Below are 7,565 nucleotides of genomic sequence, written 5' to 3' on the forward strand. Positions count from 1 at the left end.
ATATATATATATATATATATATATATATATATACATATACACACACACACACACACACGTCAAAATGCCCAAAAATAAAAACAAAAAATTTGTCCAAATATCTTTATATAAATATACACACACACCAACTGAGCTAACCCAGCCACAGATTTGGATATTGTCTGTGAATTACAAAGTGCGAAAAGAAATCAGTAATTCACATAAATACAGGAAGAAACACTTTTAAGAGGGGAAGATTATTTTTCTATTTATTAAAGCGGTACATTTTCAGAACAGATGAGTAAGCAGCTGCAGCTAACACAAACAAGAAAGTAGTTGGGATGAGTGATACGTACTGACCCACCCTCATTATTTTCTTGTTAATTTGGAATTTAAAGAATATCAGAATTTGCCTTTGCTGCATAATCACAAAGCTCATTTGGATTTCATTTCCATTTCTTTCTTCAATTTCTTTTATAAATTCTAAGCGAACCTCTCCACCAGAGGATCCCATTCACTATATAGTGTGGTGAACAGTGTCTTCTTGCAGCATGAAAGAGGTTGTGATGAGCAGGGACCCTAAATCAAAATCAGATCAGAAAGAAAAAGACCAGTAAAAGAAGAAACAAATTAAAATGATGAGCCTTAAATCACATCCGGTCTGAGTAGTTCGGAGGAAGCGGTCTTTGACATAGCACATTTTTCTTTCTGTATTCCCAGTTCTGAATCACTGAGGTCTTTGTGTTATTGTGAGGTAAGACTTGCCGTGCCGAACATCCTCATTCTAGACATGTCCTCTGTATCAGGAGGCAGAACTTCTATGCTCGCTTGCCTTTGTAAGCCTCCTGGGGATGAAAGAGAGAACAGTGAAAGTAACACCAGCAAAACATTCCTGGCTTTAGTCGTTGCAGGGGATTTGGTGTGTCAAGATAGTTGGGGATCCTTACAGAGCTTCTGAGAGATGCACAAAGACTGAGTACTGTCCCCACTATCTGCCTGAGTAGGAAAAAACAGTAGAGAACCCCCCCCACACACACACACACACACCCCAACTTATTTTGCTCCTGAGGCCAGAATGATACTGTGTGTATGTTAAAGTTGTGCGCTGGATTTTGTGCAAAGCAAGTTCAGTGAGGCCCAAGATGGAGTCTCCTTCTCATCAAAGAGTGAAAGAGGGAGAGATGCTGCTGTTGTACAGAGGTTACACCCATCTGTCGGCTCCTCTGTGGTTAACCACTCAAATGTCTTTTCTACACGTCTCGTGTGTGTGTGTGTGTGTGTGTGTGTGAAAGAGAGTGAAAGAGAGTGAAAGAGAGAATGATCATTGACCTGGAACATTTTCATTGAATGCATTATTGCATTTTTCAAGATAGTATCCGAGAACTATAGGTGAGATTATTATGATTGAGAAATCCACTCATTTTTATTCTGATGAAGTCACTTGACCCGATCTGTGCTTCGTGGGTGTGATTGTTCAGCTGGTTAAAATCACATCGGTGTGGCATCCATTTATTTCTGGGTGCAAAAAATGTCTTTTGTTTTTCAGTGAGTCATTATGAAGTGTAAATACAGAATCACAAATAGCTATTGATGTCCTTTACACTCCATTTTTTATGTTAAACATGATTTATGCTTCAAATGATGCTCAGATATTCGGGTTTGATATTTTTGAATTGTCTGTTCATGGTGTCTCACTATATTTTCGATGCCTTGGATGTTCTCTTAGATTTATTTTTCTTTAGGTCCATATTGGATGGAAGTCAGTACTTGGAAAAATGAACACACACGTTTTGTGTTTGAGAGACTTCTAGTTTTTAAAGTTTTATCATGTCTTCAAAAATGTTAAAGAAAGCTTATCTCTCCATTAACTAATTTAGATTTGCAAAAAAAAAGGAACGGTACTACATCTTTTCACTGAGTTATGACCAAAACAACACACTTGTAGTGAATTCAGTTTACAGTAGGCTGCTGTTAACCGTGCTGTGGTTCTGTTGCTAAGCCATTTACAGTTTTTTATGTTTGCTGCAAAAGTGCTAAACATTTTGACACCTGATAGAGCAGTGAGATTAAAACAAAGTGGTGTTATCTTTGTAATATTTCATGTCAAAGTACTGCTGTTCTTAAACTCATTGTATGTGAAGTGGGTTAAATATTTTCAATACACTCAAGGCTTTGATCACAGAAAGGTTTTTCATTATGCCATCTGACCATTTACTGTTGCAAGTTTGACCCAATTAACAACATTTCATTACCTGCAGTCATATTTGTCACCAAAAACTATATTCACCACTTTATATGGTACATCATTTTGGTTCTATTAGACATTGGCACAGTCTTGTAGCATTTCAGAGCATATATTTTAAACTTTTGTGTCTGTTGGGGCAAATTATTTTTTCCAAATTGAGCATTTTTTCAAGAGATATTTAAAACAGTATTTGTGCGTGTGTGTGTGTGTTTGTGTGTGTGTGTGTGTGTGTGTGTGTGTGTGTGTGTGTGTGCGCGCGCACGTGTGTGCTTGTGTGTGTGTGTGTGTGGAGAACACTCTGAAAAGCATTCATTAATGTACTGAAGGAACATGTGTACACCCCTCCCATGTATTATATAAAGTTATCAAATTGAGAGTTAATGCAATGTGAATGTGATAAAGTCCATTTTACACTTAAATCTTCTGTCTTTTTTTAAATATATATACTGTATATTCCTTCTCAGTTAAGAAAAAGTTACACTGATGCATATAGCTGAGCAACAACTGCTGCACTGTTTATTGGGTGTTCAAACTGAAAGTAGCTATGAGGAACTTTCAGTTTGTGTTGATTCTTGGACAAAAGCGGTAGGGTTTTTACCACACCTGCTGTCGTAAAGATCTTTTTCTAGCAGTCACGAGCCAAAGCATTATCAAGAGTTTGTTAGTCTAAATTGATGATGTTCCACTTCCGGGATTGCTCCGGTGCCGCTGGAAAGTCCATCGGCTGTCCGTTAGGCTACCTTCCACTTTGTTTGTGTTGGAATTTTAAACTCTGGTTGATTTATGGGGACTATGATAACTGCTCCTCTGATCTCTGCAGGGTAAATTGAGACAGCTAGCTCGACTATCTGTTCAATCTGAGTTTTGTCACACAACTAAAACAACTTTTGAATTTACACATTACCTGGCTGGATATTCAAACAAGCTTTTTCGGTGTCACACTGAAATCTGTGACCCATCCGGATGGGTTACTGTAGAGTCAGTCTGCCTCAGTCTTTTTTTTTTCTTTTTTTACTTTGGGGAAAAATCTGATCAGGCAAAGGCATTAATAAAAACTAGGCCTGTGTGTATATACATACAGTGGGGAGAACAAGTATTTGATACTCTGCTGTTTTTGCAGGGTTTCCTACTTAAAGCATGTAGAGGTCTGTAATTTTTAATCATAGGTACACTTCAACTGCACGAGATGGAATCTAAAACAAAAACCCAGAAAAACCACATTGTATGATTTTTAAATAATTTGCATTTTATTGCATTACAATATTTGACATATCAGAACTTAATATTTGGTACAGAAACCTTTGTACAAAGATCATATGTTTACTGTAGGTCTTGACCAGGTTTGCACACACTGCAGCAGGGATTTTGGCCCACTCCTCCATACAGACCTTCAGGTTTCGGGGCGGTTGCTGAGCAATAGGGACTTTCAGCTCCCTCCAAAGATTTTCTATTGGGTTCAGGTCTGGAGACTGGCTAGGCCACTCCAGGACCTTGAGATGCTTCTTACGAAGCCACTCCTTAGTTGCCCTGACTGTGTGTTTTGGGTCGTTGTCATGCTGGAAGACACAGCCACACCCCATCTTTAATGCTCTTACTGAGGGAAGGAGGTCGTTGGCCAAGATCTTGCGATACATGGCCCCATCCATCCTCCCCCCAACACGGTGCCGTCATCCTGTCCTGTCTGTTTGCATCCCCAAAGAATGATGTTTCGACCTCCATGCTTCACGGATGGGATGGTGTTCTGAGGGTTGTACTCATCCTCCTTCTTCCTCCAAAGACGGGGAGTGAAGTTTAGACCAAAAAGCTCAATTTTTGTCTCATCAGACCACATGACCTTCTCCCGTTCCTCCTCTGGATCATCCAGATGGGCATTGGCAAACTTCAGACGGGCCTGGACATGCGCTGGTTTGAGCAGGGGGACCTTGCGTGCGCAGGATTTTAATCCATGACGGCTTAGTGTGTTACTAATGGTTTTCTTTGAGACTGTGGTCCCAGCTCTCATCAGGTCATTGACCAGGTCCTGCCGTGTAGTTCTGGGCTGATTCCTCACCTTCCTCATGATCATTGATGCCCCACAGGGTGAGATCTTTTATGGAGCCCCAGACCGAGGGAGATCGCCTATTGTCCTGTAGCCCATCCCAGCCTTGTGCAGGTCTACAATTTTATTCCCGATGTGCTTACCCAGCTCTCTGGTCTTGGCCATTGGGGAGAGGCTGGAGTCTGATTGATTGAGTGTGTGGACAGGTTTCTTTTACACAGGTAACAAGTTCAAACAGGTGCAAGTTAACACAGGTAATGAGTGGCGTTGATGAGGGCTTCTTAAAGAAAAACTAACAGGTCTGTGAGAGCCGAAATTCTTACTGCTTGATAGGTGATCAAATACTTATGTCATGCAATAAAATGCAAATTAATTATCTAAAAACCATTCAATGTTATTTTCTGGATTTTGTTTTAGATTCCATCTCTCACAGTTGAAGTGTACTTATGACAAAAAATACAGACATCTACATGCCTTCTAAGTAGGAAAATCAGAAAAATCAGCAGTGTATCAAACACTTGTTCTCCCCACTGTGTGTATATATATTTTTTATGTATGTATGTATGTATATGTATATATATATATATATGTATGTATGTATGTATATGTATATATAAATATATATGTATGTATATATATATATATATATGCCAATTTACACTTGCCAAATAAGCTGTTTCAAAGAAAATGTTACTTCTGAGTCTAATTAAACATTGATGACTCTAAACGGTCATACATACACTATAACTTTCAGATAATGTATCACCATTTATGAACCCCATAAGAAGATAGGCTATAGGTTTTAAATCATTGTGTCTGCCTGGTAGCTTTTTTCGCCTTACGCTATTCCGCGAGGTGCATGCAAATCTCGGCGGGCAGACCAGTGACGGTAGGATCTTTGAAAATACGTATTTATGTCTGGTTTTATATATTAACCCTCTTAATACATCCATGGTTTTAACCTCAGTGATGTCAACAAGTGGTGCAGAGTTGCTTCCAATTTATTTCCATGGTTGTGCCGGTGTCGTGCCTGCCCACGGAGATTTGCGCGTGTAGCTACCGTAGACAGTTAAAGAAAGGTAAACACCACACCTGTCACTGATTGAGGTGTGGTTGAAGTGCAGCAAATCTTCAATTGTATTCCCACTGTGTGTAGGATGGTTCCTCCTTTATAAGTGTAGCAAACACCATTCAATTTGCGAAGCTTTAGCCTATTACTGGTTAGTTACTTTGTAAAACTTGGGTTACAAAAAACAGGGAAAAAACTGGCTAACTTTAACACATAGCTAGCTAGCTAGCTTATCCATTATGAATTTGATACAGCTTTCTAACATGTTGGTACAACCAGGAGAGAAGTGCAAAGATTAGGCCATTGGAGTCGTGTTTCTGGCCTCTATGGATGTAGCTAAATTCAACATTCACTCTTCTAGCTTGGTCTTTGTCTCAACTGACTCATAGGAATAAGTATTATTTAATCTCTCATTTCGCTTCTAGCTAGCTAGATTTTAAGGTTAAATCCTAGAATAATGGGGTTCAATAATCGGCTAGCTAACTTAGTTCTGCTAGCTCGTTGTATCTGCTGTTTGACTCGTATGTGTTTCTGTCATAGATTTTTTGATAAAATAGCTGCTGGTTGTAGTTTGGAATGAGTTTTTTAATGGTAAAATGAGATTTTAAACAGTATAGAAGTAGGCCTACATTTGATCTAGTATATGGCAAAACTCAAAAGTATATTCAAAACATGTTTGTCAAACATAGCCTCTATCAAGCGCAACATGCTGAATTATACAGACACATATGGGGAAGGGAACACACACTCTAGTTGCAAATTGTGTTTTTCTATTATCAGTAGGGTCCTTTTGTTCCTATTGTTAGAGGTCATGGAACAGGACAACAACAAACAGTAAACTAGGAAGATTATCTGCAGCGGGTTTTTGTGTGTTTTTTCAATACCAGTACTCACATTTACTGACAGCAGAGTAATTTTGTCTGATGCACCCCCAGCCTTTATTATTCTCTCTGGTTCAATCACACAGGAATATTTAGGACACCTACACTCCAAAAACGCTGCTCTTCAGAGGCTTTTTGTGCTTGTTTGGAAGGGTGTATTTTTAATGTAATGTTGAACTGGGATATTTGTTGGACCCAGTAAATGGAGAGACGCATTTTGGACCCTATTGGAAATGTACTTAATTGGTAAAAATGAATTCTGCAAATAACTTCTTTCAAGAATCAATATAGTCACAGCAACATGCATTATGTAGACTATTACTTATTATTAAAGTAAAGTATCACTCTTTGTTTAGATCTCAGTTAATATTGGGTCAAGAGAAGTTTGCGTTTTTCTGTCAAAGGCAAGGCAGCTTTATTTGTATAGCACATTTCAGCAACAGGGCAATTCAAAGTGCTTTACAAAAAACAGTTAAAAAATAAAAACTGTTAAAACCCAAGAATAAACAGTTAAAAATAAAAATAAAAACAGATAAAACACAAGAATAAAAGTTACAGTGCAGTGTAAGAAATTAAACGTTAAAGAAATGAACAACCATTTAAAGAAAGCAGCATCAAAAAGAAAGGTCTTCAGCCTTGATTTAAAAGTACTGAGAGTAGCAGCGGATCTGCAGTTTTGGAAGTTTGTTCCAGATATGAGGAGCATAGAAACTGAAAGGCTTCCCCTGTTTTGTTCTGACTTGGGGACAGAAAGCAGACTGTCCAGATGACCTGAGAGGTCTACATGTTTTAGTGTAGTAGAAGATCAGAAATGTATTTTGGCCCTAACGTTTAGTGATTATAAACTAGCAAGAGTACTTTGAAATCGTTCTTTGAGGCACAGGAAGCCAGGTGTAAAGACTTCAGAACTGGAGTGATGTGATCCACTTTCTTGGTCTTGGTGAGGACTCGAGCAACAGCGTTCTGAATCAGCTGCAGCTGTCTGATTGATATTTTTAGGGATACCTGAATCTTCTGAATTTTGTCTTTAAAGAATGTGGCAAAATCATTGCAGGCCTTGGTGGATAAAAGTTCCGATGCTACTGGTACTGGAGGGTTCTTTAACCCATCGACAGTAGCAAACAAAGCGCGTGAATTATTATTGTTTCTAGCGATAATGTCAGAGAAGAAGGACCTCCTCAGTTCCAAATTATAAATGCGAGGTCTCTCTTTGTAGATGTTATAATGGACCAGGAGATTTGTTTTTTTGCCACTTTTGTTCAGCTTTTTGAGTCTTTTTTTCTGTTCCCACCAGTAGGACATTTCTTCCCAGAGACAACTTTGACCTTAGTGGGAGCAATGGCATCAATAACA

The 7,565-nt window shown here is 38.7% G+C and overlaps 1 protein-coding gene across 1 annotated transcript in view; it reads left to right on the top strand.

Annotated features, from left to right (window-relative positions):
- The window catches only part of cachd1 (cache domain containing 1), a 93,441-nt gene extending 90,798 nt beyond the window's left edge, over positions 1-2,643 (top strand). The window contains exon 28 of the mRNA XM_032526179.1: positions 143-2,643. The gene's annotated coding sequence lies outside the window, so the exon portion shown is untranslated. The remainder of the gene's footprint in view (positions 1-142) is intronic.
- Positions 2,644-7,565: the final 4,922 nt, after the last annotated feature.

The sequence above is a fragment of the Etheostoma spectabile genome, chromosome 9 (assembly GCF_008692095.1).
Source record: "Etheostoma spectabile isolate EspeVRDwgs_2016 chromosome 9, UIUC_Espe_1.0, whole genome shotgun sequence".
NCBI lineage: Eukaryota > Metazoa > Chordata > Actinopteri > Perciformes > Percidae > Etheostoma > Etheostoma spectabile.